Here is a 19,193-nt window from a genome sequence, read left to right as displayed (position 1 = left end):
AGCCATCCCACGACTCTTCCCCATCTTCTTTTCACTTTCCCTTGCTTTCCCCTGCTTTCTGGAAGCAGGAGTTGGGAGATTTCTCTCCCCTGTGGCATGCTGGCAACACAGAGTACCATGGGCAGCTACCGGAAGTGACCATGCATCATGGGATGGCCTCCATGGCACTGCATGTGAAAATGGAGAGAACACAAGGGCAAACATTCATATGATGAGGTCCTTTAGGTGCCACTTCTGTGATAACTGAAGCCTCGAGGATCCCATTTTAAAAAATGGCAAGGTGTATGGACAGTTTTTATCCTCAAACCATGCGGAAAACCTCCGCACCCACGCAAAGCGAAATACTCCAAAATACTTCTATCGCATCCCCACAGGAACCTCAGAAACTTGTACTATACCCAACCCCTCTGTTCCCTACTGCTGTGATATTTCTCCTTTGGCATTTTGAGAGTGATAGCAAAGGAAAAGTAAGATATTTGGGCTTGCTGGAGCAAAGTATACAGTCCTGGGGTGAGAAATTGGCCTGTGGTCTCTGTGCAGTCACCCACTCCTGCTCTAAGAGTTGACTGACTCTAAGTCGGACAGTTATTAACTAAATTTGGAAGAAGGGAACAGCAACCAACTTAAGTTATGGATGGCAACTGGTATATTAGACTTTATTAAACAGGGAAGATGATACAAATGCAGCAAGAACATTGGAGCACGGTACAACAAGGTACGTGAGCTGACTGAGAAAGGAGTAATCAAGATGACAGCTGACAGCTTAACAAAACCTTTACCAAGAGACTGCTTTGAGAAATTTGAAATCAAAATGGGACTTCAGGGGTGCATGAAAGGTTCAGACATTTCAGAAAGTGCATTATAGGGCAAAACTACACTGGCCAGTAAATCTGAGTTCAGTCCAAGGTAGAAATGAAGTGGTAGGTTGCTGACCACACAGTCTAAAAAGGCCTCGGTCACATCAACCCTTGTGCATCCATCACCTCACCTTCTATGTCATTGCTGCCATTCTCAATCAACAACAGAGGTCTATGAGAGCTTATGCCTGTTGTGAATGTCTTGTTCTGACATCAACAGAATGGGGGCAATCTTCTTACCTTCTTCCTAGTCACACAGGAACCTCTGTTGATTGTCAGAATAGAGCACAGTGATGGTCAGAAGTTTGCATGGATAACTAAGGAACTCATGGAAAACTTGATGGCAATGCTAACCCACGTGGATAGCGGACTGGTTTAAATCACTGCCCTGAAGTCACAGGATACACTGGAGTTTCAAGCAAACTCCAGAGCACCCCCCAACTTTGTCTGAAGCAGAGCAAAATTGGTTTATCAGAAGATAATGCATTATACTCACTGAAAATACAGAAATATTGTGAAGGTAGTCAGGAGTGAGCCTGGGTTTCCACTCATCAGCTTAACCTTCATTCTCCATTAATTGATAGAAAATAACAAGTCTTGGATAATTTGTGCAGAGAAACTCACTAAACCTGGTTATGGAACTGAAATCAGACTTGGTTACGGAACTGAAACAGCATTGGTCGCCTTGGTAGATGATCTCTGAAGAGAAGTAGACAGGGAGAGTGTGACCTCGTTGGTTCTCCTGGACCTCTCAGCAATGTTTGATACTTTCAACTATGGTATCCTTCTGGGTCATCATGCTGGGATGGGATTAGGAGGTACTGTTCTACAGTGACTCTGTTTCTTCCTAGAGGACGTACCCAGAAGGTGATGCTGGGGGATTCCTGTTCAACCCCTTGGTAATGATGGTAGTATGCTGTATTTTGTGTTTTAACTGTAATTGAATTATTTAATTGTTTATTTTATCGGATTGTTGTGTCGACACTGTTTTTAGTTATTGATACATGTTTTAACTTATTATGTTTCTGTTTTGAGCTTGGCCCCATGTTAGCCACCCCGAGTCGCTTCGGTTAGATTGTGGCGGGATAGAAAAATAAATTATTATTATTATTATTATTATTATTATTATTATTATTATTATTATTAGCCATTGGCCTGCGGGGTCTCTCAGGGATCTACTCTGTTACCCATTCTGTTTAACCTTTACATGAAACTGCTGGGAAAGATCATCCGGTGTTTTAGACTTTGGTGCCATATTTATACAGACGGCACCCAACTCTATTAATCCTTTCCACCAAAAGTCAAGGATGCCATTCTGATATTGAACTGATGTCTGTCAACAGTTATGAACTGGATGAGGTGAATAGATTGAAATTAAATCCTGACAAGACAGAGATGCTCCTAGTCCGTCGAAAGGCAGATCAGAGTATAGTGATACAACCTGTGCTGGATGGGGTTACATTTCCCCTGAAGACACTGGTTCACAGATTGGCGATCCTGGATTCTTCGCTGACCCTGGAGCCTCAGGTGTCGGCGGTGACCAGGAGGGCCTTTGCACATTAAAACTTGTGCACCAGCTGCTCCCGTACCTTGAGACGCCAGATCTGGCCACGGTAGTATATGCCTTAGTTATATTTCAATTGGACTACTGCAATACGCTCTACATGGGGCTGCCTTTTAAAGAGAGCTTGGAAGCTTCAGCTGGTTCAGAGATCAGCAGCCAGGTTATTAGTAAGAGCTCCATACAGGGAGAGAACAACTCCCATGTTACAGCAGCACCACTGGCTTCCAGGAGAAATTTAAAATGCTGGTAATTACTTTTAAAGCCCATAAATGGTTCAGGTCCAGATTACCTGACAAGGACTGCTTTAGTGGATATGGCTTTTAATTCTGGATATGGCTTTGACATTGGATATGGCTTTTAATCCTGTTTTATTGTTTTTTGTGTAATGTGTTTTATTGGCTTTCATGATTATTTATTTTATGACTGAATGTTTATACTTTTTATTTGCTTTGTTTAATTTACTGTTTATTATTTCATGTTGTAAGCCACCCTGAGTCCCCATGTGGAGATGGGGCAGGATATAAAGAAAGTTTGATTGATTGATGGTTGATAAACCTTCAGAATTATTATTCTATAAACAAATAGACAAGGTTCTTGAGTTCAGGACCCACCTATCTTCGTGACTGTGTTTCCCCCTATGAACCTGCACGATCTCTTGGTTCATCGGGGGAGGCCCTTCTCTCGCTCCAGCCTCAATCGCAGGCTCGGTTGGCAGGGACGAGGGAGCGGGCCTTCTCGGTTGTGGCCCCCCGGATCTGGAACTCCCTCCCTAGCATCTTTTAAAAAGCAGTTAAAAACTTGGTTTTTTCACTGCACATTTGAATAATTCAGTCCCAATGTCCTAAATTAAATCAATGTATTTCTCACACATTGTTCCTGCTTAATAATTAACCGGATGCCCATCCCCTGTAAACAATTTTTTTTCCATCTTGTCGTTTGTCCCACAGCACTTTATAACAATATTACTGCACTTTAGTTCAAATGTCCCCTCCATACTACCCCCCTAAATTAACCTGGTGGTTCATTCCATTTTACTATGTCTGTACTCCTTTTATGCTTTTAAATGAGTTTTATTATCATTGTAATGTATTGTTTTATAGTGTCGATTTTATTGTGGTTTTATTTACTGTAATGTGTTTTAACTGTTGTATTTGTTTTGTTAGCCGCCCCAAGTCCCTGTCGGGAGATGGTGGCAGAGTATAAGAATTAAGTTACTTACTTACTTACTTACATTACTTGTGTAGAGGGTTGTTTATACCAGTGAAATAACTCAATTGTAATTCAGTGTATTTTGACTTGGAGCTGCCCCTGGTTCCTCCCTGCCCCTTTAGTGCCATACCTATTTGTAATACACTGCATGACACAGTACAGTTCCCCTACTCAGATTAAGATTGGGGACACTTTCTTTCCATTCTTTTCCTCAGTGTACCTAATGATCGGGGGTAAAAAAGGTAAAGGTAAAGGTTTCCCCTGATGTTAAGTCCAGTCATGACTGACTCTGGGGGTTGGTGTTCATCTCCATTTCTAAGCTAAAGAGCCAGCGTTGTCTGTAGACACTTCCAAAGGTCATGTGGCCGGCATGACTGCATGGAGCATCGTTACCTTCCCGCCAGAGCGGTATCTATTGATCTACTTACATTTGCATGTTTTCGAACTGCTAGGTTGGCAGGAGCTGGGGCTAACAGCGGGAGCTCATTCCGCTCCTGGGATTTGAACCTGGGACCTTTTGGTCTGCAGGTTCAGCAGCTCAGTGCTTTAATACACTGTGCCACCAGGGCCCCCAAAGATCCGGGGTAGATAGGGCAAAATGTTAAAATGGCAAAATAAACTGTGACTTCCTCCTTGGGACCATTGAAGCACAGGCTTTCTTATCTATGCTAGCCCAATTGACCCACTCATTGTTGATTGCATGGCTGGGCACCTTGTTTCCGACCACAGAACAAACAACTTCACAAGTGAAAATCTGCCAGAGAGATGCTTGGCAGAGAAGGAAATGCTCTGGTGGTCCCAAAAACATGGTTTATTTTGTCTTTTTTAAAAGTTGCCACCCACAGCAAACTTTTTTTTAAAAAATGCACTGAAGATTAAAAGAAGTGTTTTTACTGTTAAAATGGGATCCTACAGTACCAAAATAGAAGTGGGAATGGATTTTGTTTCTTGTCTAGACAACACACAGATCTTCTTATGGTTGGAGGAGGATGAAGACAAGAACAAGGAAGAACTAAAAAAAAAAAGCATCAATACACCATTTTTACAGTGGAAAAAATAAATTATAAATTCCTGCTGTGGACCTATATTGGGGACCGTGAACATGTTATTTAAATTAATTTTAAAATGGACAGAAGTTAGGCATGAGCAATAAAATGTGCAAGTCTTCAGATGCTATCAAATGATTCAGGGTGGCGATGAATGAATAATTTTTTTAAAAAACTATCCAAATGAATAGATGGACCAGCAAATGACAAATAAGGTTCACTATAAACAAAGTATGCCATGGTGTACTTTGGGGCTAAAATTCCTAATTTTTTGTACAACAGGAATGTCTGGATCAGCACAGAGTAATCCAGAAAGAGATATGAAGTCTTTGGGTGCTTCCATGCTGAAGCAGTGGTTGTTCCCTCAAGTTTTTCCAGGACAGCCTTATGAAGTAGTGATGACATTGTTATTTTTTTATATTCTCTCTGTGATTATGCTATTATCTTTTGGGAAATTTATTTTACTTGATTTATTTTCATCTGATTTGCTGTCATTTTAAACACACACAGGTTTTTGAGTTTATTATTTATTTATTTGCTCTGTTTATACCCCACCTTTCTCTAACCCGAAAGGGACTCAAGGCAGCTTACAAAGAGGCAATTATTCAATGCCTTAAACACATAAAATTCCAAAAGTGACGGTTAAAATTAAATTAAATTAAAACATATTAAATATTTTAAAACATTACACTCCATAATTAAAATCATACCATCCATATATTCCCAAATCTGTTATTGCACTTCACTATTCACTGAAAGCCTGATTCCACAGCCAAGTTTTTACCTTTCTTCTGAAGGCTAGGCAGGAGGGGGCTGATCTAATATCGCTGGGGAGGGAGTTCCATAGCCGAGGGGCCACCACCGAGAAGGCCCTGTCTCTCATTCTCACCAATCGCGCCTGCGAAGGAGGTGGGACCAAGAGCAGGGTTTCCCCGATGACCTTAATCTCCAAGTTGGATTAGGAGTATGTGTAGACATGCTTAGAGCTCCCCCTCAGTCATGGAAGCCTACTAGATAACCATAAGCAAGTCATAGAATCATAGAGCTTGTAAGGCCGGCTGTGCATCCTCCTGCCATGCAAGAGTACATAACTAAAGCACTCTTGGGAGATAGTCAACCAACTTGTGTTGAAAGAATTTCAAGAAGAAGAGTCCATTACCTTAAGGTGCATCTACACTAGTGATTCCCAAAGTGGACGTTACCGCCCCCTGGTGGGCACTGCAGCTATCCAGGAGGGCAGTGATGGCCACAGGTGCATTTTTTTGTATTACCTTTCTATTCTGAGTTCAAAAAATAGTTTCATAATTTCAAACTTCAATATTTCTAATTTACACCTTTCTTTACTATATTTTACGAAAAAGGTAGAAACATTAATACACATATCTTTCTGTTTAATTGCTATTAACATTTAAAAAAATTAATTTCCAGGGAGTGCTGAGTAATATTTCTTCTGGAAAGGGAGTGGTAGGCCAAATAAGTTTGGGAACCACTGATCTACACTGTAGAATTAATACACTTTGACACCCCCTTTAATTACCATTTCTCAATGGTATGGAATCCTGGGATTGTAGATTGGTGAGGCTCCAACACTCTGCTACAGAATAAAGAACTACAACTCCAATGATTCCAATGATTGGGCAATCTATTCCACTGTTGAACAGCTTTTACAGTTAAAAAGTTCTAATGTTTTGGCAGAATCGCTTTTCTTATAATTTAAATTCATTAGTTTGTGTCGTAGTCTCTGGAGCAGCAGGAAACAAGCTTGCTTTCCCCCCAAATTGTATCCATCAGATTTTTTAGAGCTTGATATCACATCAACTCTCAGTCTTCTCTTCTGAAAACTAAACCTTCCCATGTTGTGCCAGGAACAATAGGAGGGAGCTAGTCAGTTGACACCCCCCCCCCCCCAGTGGGATGGGGACTTGAGTAAGTCAGGCAATTTGGGGCATGGAGCGACAAGTTCCCCATACCGCCAAAATTGCCATAATGCGTGGCAATTCCAGTAGTCTTTGTGATGAGGTCATATATTACTTGAGCTTGGTTTTGCACATCTTCTTTTTCCTAACCACTGGTAAGCCATAATATGTACACAGCCTGCCATAACTTTGATTACTTTTCCTCTACTGTTACAGATGTACACATCAGCATGTTCCTAGTAGATCAATAACAACAAAAATATACTGGCATAGAGAACTAGAATAGCTTTATTGTCATTGTACTATTGCACAATGAAGTTATGCTTTCCCCAACACACATCACAAAACAACCCACCCCTCCCTCCACACTCCGACCACCAACACACAACCTCCAATGCCACATCAATTCAAAACCATGGCATTCAATATAGTTACAGCTCTATGCCAAAAAAGCTACCATGTTTCCCAAAAAATAAGACAGTGTCTTATATTAATTTTTTCTCCCAAAAATGCGTTAGGTCTTATTTTCAGGGGCTGTCTTATTTTTCCATGAAGAATTCACATTTATTGTTGAACAAAAATGAACATTTATTATATACTGTACAGTAGTTGTCATCACAAACCAACATAACCAGACAAACTGTGAATCCTATCAAGAATTTCTTGTTACTACCATTATTTCCATGTACAACAAACTATGGTATGTACATTTACCAATACTGCATATTCTGGTGGTCTGTTTGACGGGCATGCTTCCAAACAAAATTTTTGCTAGGTCTTACTTTCGGGGGAGGCTTTATATTTAGCAATTCAGCAAAACCTCTACTAGGTCTTATTTTCAGGGGATGTCTTATTTTTAGGAAAACAGGGTAGTGAAGTGGACTAAAGATCATGGAAATGAAGGAGCCTGTTCCTGTCCCCCACTGACAGGTCTGTGAGCCAATTCAGCAGCAATTCATGCAATTCTGTTTTGACCTGGAAACCCAAATAGATGTAACCAATGGATTTTGAGAGACAACATTTTTTATGTTGCACCTGAATTTTGCTGCTGCCACAGTTCAGCCTAAATTGTAAGGAGAAGCAAAGTGAGGACTTAAACTAAACTTCTAATGAGTTCTGATGGGACCTGACAACATTTTGATAAGGTTAGTGAAACTTTTGAAAGGGAGGGAATAGAGTAGAATAGAAGGGAAAGCAGATTCATAGATTAAAAAACTACATTTTTAACAGAACCAGGAACGTCTTGGCAGGAATTCCATTAAATAATATGGTTTCACACCTCGAAGTCAGTACATTAGTAGATGAAAAACAAAACAGTGCAGTTAACACAGCAGAGGTCAGTTGGGAGTGTGAATGAAAGCTTGGGTAGGAAGGCTGAACTCTTATTTTCCCCAAACCAGCTACTGCCTAATTAGGACTGCCAAACCTATTAGCTTTTTTGCTGTAGATATCTAGTCTCCCTTGCTATCTGCCAGTCCCACTGTATCATTACCTCCCACCCCAAACACATGCTGATGCCTCTGAGGAGAACATAAACTTACAAGAGCTCTTCCACATCTTTACATGAGAAATAACCTGCTTGGTCATACTTAAACATTAGCCTACAACAGCAGACACTTCAAAGGCTTTCCTATGTGAAAATCTAAAACCCAGAAGCTAACCTTGAAATATCCTCCCCACAACTGGATCTCACTGCTGGTGAGCTTCATTATTCCTTAAATGACCTCTGGAATAAATAGGTCTCAAGGAAAATGAGGAGCATTCATCCTCTTGCTTGTTACAGAGAATGAAGAAGCCATGGCCCAGGCATACCTTTCACATTCACCTACTTTGCCTTATAGGCTCTGTCTCATAGGCTATACACTTCACAGACTACATCAGGCATCCTCCAAAATAACACTCACCATGCATGATCTGAGGACACTTCCAGGTAGCAGGAAACTGCAGATGAAAACAGGTTAAAGTAACCCATTTCCCCCCGCATTCCTGTCTACACAGCCCACCCCAAACCCAGTTTTTCCCTCCTAGGTGGACAGATTTATTTATTTATTTATTTATTTATTTATTTATTTACAACATTTATACCCCTCCCTTCTCACCCGAGGGGACTCAGGGCGGTTTACAAAAATTGGCAAAATTTAATGCCCAAAAATGCATTCATAAAAACAAAACAATACACACAGATCCATTAATAACATTGTTAAAACACATTATAAAAACCTTTAAAAGGTATATATAATTAATTCCATTCATCCGCGATCCTCATGCTTCATTTTCTGAATCAGCACCCCAAACAACCCCCAGAAACAGGCCTCAAAATGAAGACACCAAGAAAAAAATATTTTTGGGTTGGGCTGTGTTATTATCCACAGTAGTAACGCTGAGGCCACAGACCATAATTTAGTTCTTGCAGACCACTGGTGGTCCATGGACCACAGGTTGGGAACCACTGGGTGAATGGGACCTCCAGAGAAGAGGCGCACTAGCAGCAGGGGAGACTCAACAGCTTTCTACAAAGTTCTTGCTTTTTGTACACAGGTAGTTTTTATTATTGTTGTTGTTCATGTTGTTATTTATGATTATTACCATGACTTTGTTGATCAAATCTTAGCAGTATTTTTGTACATGGCTGGGGTCATCCCGATTGTAATTGTGATAGCAGCCAGCCACCCCCCAAAGCCCAAATTTAGGCCTAAAACTTACTTAAAGCTGGCAGCAGCTTTAAGTAAACTTTAGGGCCTAAATTTGGGTTTTTGGGGTGCCCTCTTGGTTTTTCAGGCTCCTAGAACCCGAAAAACCAAGATGGCTGTGTGGATTGGGCCCAGGGATCATGTGACACAGTCCCCGGGCCCCACACCTAGTAAGGAGAATTTTACCAGGTGTCTAATTAATTTGTTGTCCTGAATTAATTCAGTTTAATGGAGGCATCATTTGGATGCCCTCGGTAAAACCGAGACAGGTCTCAGATTAAAGACCTGTCTGGATGGACCCTCAGTCTATCCTTTCTACTTCACAAGAACTGGGCTGATTTCATGTTCTTCTTTGTGCATCAGTCTGACTAGTTTTGTACAGGAAATTCATGCTGTCTCTTGAAAACATATCCAAGGACATAAACACGTTGGCCACAAAGCCATTTATAACAACATCCAAAATTCATAAAATCCTCCATTATTAGTCAAGCAAAGATGCATGAAAGATATTGTGCAAGCTTTTGGAACTCCACTAGTTCCTCATCGGGCAAAGATGATGATGCCACAGGCCTATATTTTGTCAGTTAAAATGCTCTGGAGCAGTAGTTCTTAATCTGTGGGTACCCAGGTGTTTTGTCCTACAACTTTACCAGCTGTTAGGATTTCTAGGAGTTGAAGGCCAAAACATCTGGGGACCCACAGGTTGAGAACCACAGGTCTGGAGGGATATCAATGCATGCAGGAGCACTTCCTTCTTCGACAACATGGGCATTGGGAGACAATCATAAAATCAAGGCAATAACATTTCAATACCATTAGCGTAAGAAAAAATAACTTCCTTTGAGATCCAGGCTCTTTTTTTCCTGGATGTGGCTACTTGCTCATTTCTTGAGCAGAGAATATTGAATTTCTCAAGAAGACTCTGTAGTATTACAACTGAAAAAATATTTTAGGTGTTGCATAGGTAAATCCAACAAATGCAGTCAAGGGTGGGGGGCGTTATTTTGATCAAGGTAGTAACTTCAAAGCAGGGTAACCCTCCAAACTCAGGCCTGCAGCCTGGATATGACCCTCCAAGATCATTTACCTGGCCCCTTCACTAAACCTTAGACTTAGGGTTGGCTTAAGTCTGAAACATCTTGAAAGCACACAACAACAACAACAACAACAATCCTAATAAACTTGACTACCTCATCAGCTAAAAGCATGCTCACACTGCAGAACATCTAGGATGAAATTGTCCCACATGAAAGCCTTCACTTCAGTGGGAGGCAGAATGGTGTTTGTGGAGGACACTGGCAAGGTTTGGGCTGCATGTTCATGGTGCTGACTATAACCTGCAATTTTCCTTGTGGCCTTAGACGAATTAGATGCCAATGTGTTGCCACAGAGGGTTTTGCTTGGTGCATCTGGGCATCATCACGGTCACTCCAGAGAAGAATGTTCTGAACTAGCCCCGGATTAAGCAGCCAGTGCAGTTGCCCCATTGGTTTATTCTGTACAGTGAGAAAATACATTTTTAAAAAAGAGTAGAAAATACTAGTCACCTCTCTGCCTAGGCTTTGAAAGTAAAGGGAAGTTAATCAAACATACATATTTAATAGAACAAAGAGATCAAGAACATCATTAAAGTCTGAGGATTTCTCTTCCTTATTAGCAGTGTGAGCTCATTTATCTTCCGGTCTTTTTGATGGACACTTTGCAGGCATTAACTGGTTAGCTTTTGAATACTTATCCTAAGCATTTGTAGGTGAAATAAATCATACTGGGAAGTGAAAGGCTTCGTTTTAGCAAAAGTTAGCCACGGGAAATAGGTATTTCTATGGCAATGTGTTGCGAATCTGGAAGGAAACCTATATTATGTATCAGTTTTCCACTTCTAGGGATACAATTAGGAAGAAATGAAATAAAATAAAAGTTGTATCTTGTCTTAAACAGCTATTCAGAGAGGGAACTCCAGCTGGGCCATTGAGCTGACACAGTTTGATACAGCATAATTTTTAAAATTAGAATTGCCACCTTTATTCTTTGGCCTTGAAAAATCAAAGTATTTAGGTGTGTGGAAGTTTATTTTAAAGGAAATTGTACAAGAATACAACTAAATCCTGGTGTCCTGAGAGGTCATGTTAATCTCTGCAGAATTTCACCCATATAGGAAGAAAGATATCTTACTTCAAATCAATTTACAGCAACTTCATTGATTTCATAGGGTTTGCCTAGGCAAGGAATTCTCAGAGGGAGATTTGCCTGCTTTTCCCTTTGAAATATGTATAGCCTGAAGGACCTGGTGTTCATTGGCGGTCTCCCATCCAAGTACTAAACAGAGTTAATCCTGCTTGGCCTCCAAGATCAGAGAGAATCTGATGCCTTAAGGGTAATAAGGTCCAGAGAGTCTTATACTAGGTTTATTTGTTTGGCAGTAGCCCTCTGGAATATGTTGTTGAAGGCTTTCATGGCCAGAATCACTTGGTTTCTGTGAGTTTTCCAAGCTCTATGGCCATGTTCCAGAAGCATTCTCTCCTGACGTTTCACCCACATCTATGGCAGGCATCCTCAGAGGTTGTGGGGTCTATTGGAAACTAAGCAAGTGGGGTTTATATATCTATGGAATGTCCAGGGTGGGAGAAAAAAAGAACTCTTGTCTATTTGAGGCAAGTGTGAATGTTGCAGATGGCCATCTTGCAGCTTCAAAGCCTGGTTGCGTCCTGCCTGGGGGAATCCTTTGTTGGGAGGTGTCAGCTGGCCCTGATTGTTTCCTGTTTGGAATTTCCGTTTTCTGAGTGTGCTTCTTTATTTACTGTCCTGATTTTAGAGTTTTTTTAATACTGGTAGCCAGATTTTCCTCCTTTCTTTTGACATTGTCCACATGCTTGTGGATTTCAATGGCTTCTCTGTGTAGCCTTTCATGGTGGTTGTGAGAGTGGTCCAGCATTTCTGTGTTCTCAGATCATATGCTGTGTCCAGGTTGGTTTATTAGGTGCTCTAGTATGGCTGACTTCTCTGGTTGAGTTAGTCTGCAGTGCCTCTCATGTTCCTTGATTTGTGTTTGGGCAATGCTGAGTTCAATGGTCCCTTTGTAGACTTGTCCACAGCTACACGGTATATGGTAGACTCCCGCAGAGGTGAGAGGATCCCTCTTGTCCTTTGCTGAACATAGCATTTGTTGGATTTTCTTAGTGGGTCTGTAGATAGTTTGTAACTATTCAATACTAATCAATGTGGCCAATTGCAACATTCACACTTGCCTTAAACAGACAAGAGTTCTTTCTCCCACCCTACACATTCCACAGATATATACAGTAAACCCCACTTGTCTAGTTTCGAACAGACCTCACAACCTCTGAATATGCCTGCCATAGATGTTGGTGAAATGTCAGGAGAGAATGCTTCTGGGGCATGGCCATACAGCCCGGAAAACTCACAGTATCTCTGGAATATGTTTTTAAGGAACTTGGAATTTTTTCCCCAGGTGTTGGACTACAATTTCCAGAACCCTATAGCTAGCATGGGGTTTTTAGAAATAATTGCTAAAAAGTAATATTTTCAAACTACAGAGTATTTTAATCCTTCTTCATGAAAGCACATGGGACATGCTCTACCCCCTCCTTGTTGATAGCATAGATGCCCTGTTATGGTTTCAGCAGATGTGACCTCATAGAAAGTCTGTCGCTGGTGAGGAGTGGCGGCGGCGACATTGATGACATCATCGTTAATCTGGAGCCAGTCCATAGCATAATGACATGGCCCAAGAGACTCCTTTCTTTGTTCAGACCCATTGACTTCTGTTCTGTGCCAGACACCTTCTACAGCAGTGCTTTTTATGCTATGTGAAATTAGGGATGGGAAAGTCTTTTTTCCCAACATGCCAGGAATCAACACCCTATTTGTGCTCATTTCCTACAACTGTCTTTTTCTTTTCTGGAAACTTGCTTGAGATTGACAGCCAATGTTGCATGGACGGGCAATAGACCACAAACCATCATTTCGAGTAGCACTGCTCTAAAGAATGGCTCCTTACACTGTGAGAAGCAAAGCTTTGTGAAATCTCATAGTGGAAGAAAGGATAGACATGGAAAAACCCATAGCAGCTATTGCCATAGTTACAACTCCTCAAAGTCCTTGGGTAAATGCTAAATGCACTGGCCGGTGAGATTCCACTAACCTTTCTATATCTACAGGTGGTGAGGCTTTATTTTCTCTGTCTTTCTTATTGTGTGTGTAAGAGAGAGCAAATGCAGGCAGTACCTCCTTGTTTCACTACATGAGACCTTATCACATTGGAATATAATCCATTTATATCGATATGCATCCCATTTTTTAAAGACTGGATGCATCCTGTATTGAAACGGGATGCATACTCTCCTCATCACACCTGATTATTATGACTCTTATGATTTGAAAATACTGTGCTTTGACTCATCACACTATGGAAGCCTGGCTCCTCTCAAGCCATTCAAAATACCCCTACATCACATACAGATGTATACAGATGCATCTGTATGTGATGCATACTGGCTTTCTTATCACACACAAAAACAGCGCTTCAGCAGCGGAAGAATCTGTAGTATTAAAAAAAAACATGGTTGGAATTCCATGTATTGTTGAAGGTTTTCATGGCTGAAATCACTGGATTGCTGTGAGTCTTTTGGGCTGTATGGCCATGTTCCAGAAGCTTTCTCTCCTGACATTTCACCCACAACCTCTGAGGATGCCTGCCACAGATGTGGTTGAAACGTCAAGAGAGAAAGCTTCTGGAACATGGCCATACAGCCAAAAAGACTCAAAACAACCCAGTACCTCCCAAAGAATTATTCCAAACTAGGCAAATGAACAATTGAGCAACAGCTGACATTATAATGTAATTAAGGTTGTGTAGATTGAATTTTGGAAAGTTACTTTTTAATTTTACACACATGATGAAAACATAATATAAACTGGCAGTACCTATCCTGGGAAGTGTTCTTGAGATCACAATGGCAAACATATTTCCTGCAAACAAGATTGATTTCCTAGACAAGAAGTTATACTTGGGCAGAAATGGCAGTTGAGAACTGGTGGGACATTATCCCAAGTAGACTGTTAGGAGGAATCTTAGATCTCTTTGTGGTTTCTGATAGGACGGACTACTATATTTTGGAACATCTAGTTATCAGGCCATCATAAACAAGAATCAAGAAGAGTTATTTTATTATCCCCTAAGGCTATCTAGCAACCTTTTAACCTTGCTTTTAACTTCAGAAGCACAATCTGGATTCTTGGTATGTTGGGAAAAAAGGGCTCTGGGATCGTGGGATCTGTACTTTCGGTGGGGGTGGGCGGTACTTCAGATTCTCTATGGACGAGGTCTACTGCACTCCCCAGACCTGCCATCATTTCTTGACAGGCTAGCTTGAAAACTACAACTCTATGTAACACAATTTTTGTTCCTGGGTTATAAATGCAATATCCTAATTGTTTATATCACAGAAATATGGGAAAAGTTTACTAAACTGCAAAAACTTTGTTCTTGTGAAAATCCTTTAGCACATTTAGCTATAGTTTTTCAATGAATATTTCATAGAGTCTTAACCAATTCAACATAGTTTGTGGCAGCCACTAAAATGAAGTTTCTGGAGTATAACAACTACTTTCAAAGTAAGTACAGCACAATTAAATAGGAAATAACATTTTCAAACCAGGAACAGCATATTTTTCAAATTTTGTTACATAGTATAATTTAGGAGTGTCTTTTGGAGTTCCCCCAAAATTCTGAAAACCCCAAATACTAAACCATATTCTCTGAGTCTTATAGGCTGGAGCTATGACAGTTAATGTGGAATGAAACTAATGTAATCTTGTAATATACAGTAATAATTCTTCCTGACTCAAACAGAATGTGTTGCAATTCTATTGAAATAGTTACTACTTTTGAATCAGCACATATAAATCAGAATACTGTGGCCCTCTGTGTGCACATATTTTATACCTATGGATTTCACCATCCATGGCTTGAAAATATCCCCTCACCCAAATTCCAAACCTTGGTTTTGCTATTTTATATAAGAGACACCATTTTACTACACCATTATATATAACTAGCTGTGCCCGGCCACGCGTTGCTGTGGCGAAGTATGGTGGTATGGGAAATAAAGTATTGAGGAATTGGTGGTAGTTAGGGTAAAGGTTTTCCCCAGACATTAAGTCCAGTCGTGTCTTACTCTGGAGGTTGGTGCTCATCTCCATTTCTAAGCCGAAGAGCCGGCGTTGTACGTAGACTCCTCCAAGGTCATGTGGGATGACTACATGGAGCGGCGTTACCTTCCCACCGGAGCAGTACCTATTGATGCACTCACATTTGCATGTTTTCGAACTTCTGGGTTGGCAGAAGCTGGGGCTAACAGTGGGGGCTCTCTCTGCTCCCCCAATTCAAACCTGTGGCCTTTCGGTCCAGAAGTTCAGCAGCTCAGCGCTTTAACACGCTGCGCCATCAGGGGATATTATTTCCTAAAGGTTGTGAATATACAATATTTCTGATTGGTTTTTTTTTTGTTTGTTGGAGGCAAGTATGAATGCTGCAATTAGGAAAAATGATTAGGATGTAATGGCCTTGCAGCTTTAAAGCCTGGCTGTTTCCTCCCTGAGTGAATTTTTTGTTGGGAGGTGTTAGCTGGCCCTGATTGTTTCCTGTCTGGAATTCCCTTGTTTTGAGAGTGGTGTTGTTTGCGATATTTTATGTGCTTCTACTGTCTGTGGCCCTGAGAAAACAGAGGATTTTCCAGACTTTGATGATGGGAATTCTTTGTTGGGAGGTGTTAGGTGGCCCTGATTGTTTCCTGTCTGGAATTCCCTTGTTTTCAGAGTGATGTTGTTTGCGATATTTTATGTGCTTCTACTGTCTGTGGCCCTGAGAAAACAGGATTTGCCAGACTTTGATGATGGGAATACTTTGTTGGGAGGTGTTAGCTGGCCCTGATTGTTTCCTGTGTGGAATTCCCCTGTTTATTTACTGTCCTGGTTTTAGAGATTATATTGTTCTGCATTATTCTATCCCAGTAATTATTTCATATTAAAGAAGAATCTCACTTATCCAACATTCGCTTATACAATGTTCTGGATTATCCAACGCAGTCTGCCTTTTCATAATCAATGTTTTTGTAGTCAGTGTTTTAAATTCATTGTGATATTTTAGTGGTAAATTTGTAAATACAGTACAGTAGAGTCTCACTTATCCAACATAAACGGGCCGGCAGAACGTTGGATAAGCGAATATGTTGGATAATGAGGAATTAAGGATAACCCTATTAAACATCAAATTAAGTTATGATTTTACAAATTAAGCACCAAAACATCATGTTAGACAACAAATTTGTCAGAAAAAGTAGTTCAGTACACAGTAATGCTATATAGTAATTACTGTATTTATGAATTTAGCACCAAAATATCACGATATATTGAAAGCATTGACTACAAAAATGCGTTGGATAATCCAGAACGTTGGATCAGCGAGTGTTGGATAAGTGAGACTCTACTGTAAATACTACATAGCATTACTGCGCATGGAACTACTTTTTCTGTCAAATTTGTTGTATAATATGATGTTTTGGTGCTTAATTTGTATAATGATTACCTAATTTGATGTTTAATTGGCTTTTCCTGAATCCCTTCTTATTATCCAACATATTCACTTATCCTGCTGGCCTGTTTACGTTGGATAAGTGAGACTCTACTGTATATTTCTAATCTTATATTATCTGCTCAGAACTGGATTATATGAGGCTCCTTCTTCACAGCTGTATAAAATGCACACTGAAGTGGATTATATGGTAGTGCGGAGTCAAGATAATCCAGTGCAAAGCAGATAATATAAGATTATAAATGGGTTATATAGCTGTGTGGAAGGGCCTTGAGTCTACACTGCCATATAATCCAGTGCAAATCTGATAATCTGTGGAAGAAGTCTAAGTGAGGCCTAAATCTGCCTGTCCCCTAACTGAAACTTATTGCTCTCCCTCTAATTAGGACTTTATTTTTCTTTTCTTTTTGTTGTATCAACCTTGAGGCGTGGATGATGGGTTGTGTTGTCAAATTTTGAGGTTGGGGGGCCTGTACTTTTGTTGTTTTGTGAATTGCCGTGATGCCATCACTCTTTTATATATATAGATGGGACATGAGCACACATGGATTTTGGTATCTGCGGGTTGTTTGTGTGGAGGTTCTGCAAGCAAACCCTAGCAGATGCCGATGACCCACTGTATGCACCGAATTAGAAATTATCCTCTTTTGTTCTCTGTTTTTCCTCCCACAGCTTCTGTCTGATGCATGCCTTCTCTTTTGGTGATGCGTGAGTGGCCATCCACTCAGCTGCAAATCACACCTTCCCACAAGCACATAGCAAGGGCAAAATAAATATGCAGTGAACACTGTATGCAACTTACAAAGCAGCTTTTGGTTTGGGCCATGGGTTAAAAATAACATTCACTAAAATGTCTGTGCGTCCTACTTTGCAGACTAAAACCCATTATTGAAAGAATTTCAGGGGACTGCCCTCTGTTAGAAAGACTACCCAATTCAAGCCACTTTAAACAACTTTAAACAAGCTAAGACAGCACATACCTTAAAGAGTTATCCATAAGCAACCAGTTAAGGTTCCCTTTACTATGGCATTTTAGATTTTTTTATTCATGTCAGGAGTGACTTGAGAAACTGCAAGTCACTTCTGGTGTGAGAAAATTGGCCATCTGCAAGGATGTTGCCCAGGGAACACCTCGATGTTTTGATGTTTTGACCATCCTTGTGGGAGGCTTCTCTCATGTCCCCACATGGAGCTGGAGCTGATAGAGGGAGATCATCTGCACTCTCCTGGGTTGGATTCAAACCAGCAACCTTCAGGTCAGCAACCCAACCTTCAAGTCATCAGTCCTGCCAGCACAAGGGTTTAACCCACTGCACCACTGGAGGCCTCCACTTTAGATGCCATGCCTATCTATATATATAAAAGAGTGATGGCATCATGGCGACCCACAAAACAACAAAACTACAGGCCCCCCAACCTCGAAATTTGACAACACAACCCATCATCCATGCCTCTAGGTTGATACAACAAAAAGAAAAGAAAAATAAAGTCCTAATTAGAAAGAGAGGAATAATTGCTTTTATCCAATTGCTGCCAGTTAGAAGGCTAAGCTCCTCCAACTTGGTCTCCTAGCAACCCAATAAAAATAATAAAAAACACTAAAAAATTAATACAATAAAATACTATAACCGAAAATAACTAAAAATAACACAAGAAAATAATAAAATATAATAAATAAAAATATAACTTACAATAAAATTAATAAAAAATGCAAATAACGTCAAATAAAATTACACAACAATTTTTCACCAATACCACCACCACTTTGCCACAGCAACGCGTGGCTGGGCACAGCTAGTATCCTATATATGAGGTCCTAGCTGAGTTCTCTGGCTGAGAATTCCCTAAATGCAAATCATAGAATTCCATAAAATGTTAGCATAGTAGTTAAAGTGGAATCATAGCGTGAGAGGGCCCTAAACAGGAAGACTCGTCATCTTCCCAGCTATAGTGAGATGCATAGAAAAACTCTTTTGAAATTATAGCAGTAGTTGCTATTAATCAACATATGTACATTTTCAGTAAATACCCCTGCCCCATTTTTCTTTTGAGAAGTGATGTTATGGCCACCCCAAAACTTGCTCCTAGCTGTCTTAGCTGTGTGTTGTGATAGCCCTGTAACTCCATCAGTCTCCCTAAGATTAATATTGCAAAAATGGTTCCCTCCATCTTCAATTTAGATATCTAATCTGTCTCTGGTTACAAAGCTAAACAGTGAATGGAGAGACTTTTTCCCATTAAGAATCCAATAGCGAGAAAACAAGGAAGTGCTGCTAGAGGACATATAATGGCAACTGGA

The sequence above is a fragment of the Anolis carolinensis genome, chromosome 4, assembly GCF_035594765.1.
Source record: "Anolis carolinensis isolate JA03-04 chromosome 4, rAnoCar3.1.pri, whole genome shotgun sequence".
Taxonomy (NCBI): Eukaryota; Metazoa; Chordata; class Lepidosauria; order Squamata; family Dactyloidae; genus Anolis; species Anolis carolinensis.
Note: the sequence above shows the minus strand (reverse complement) of the source record.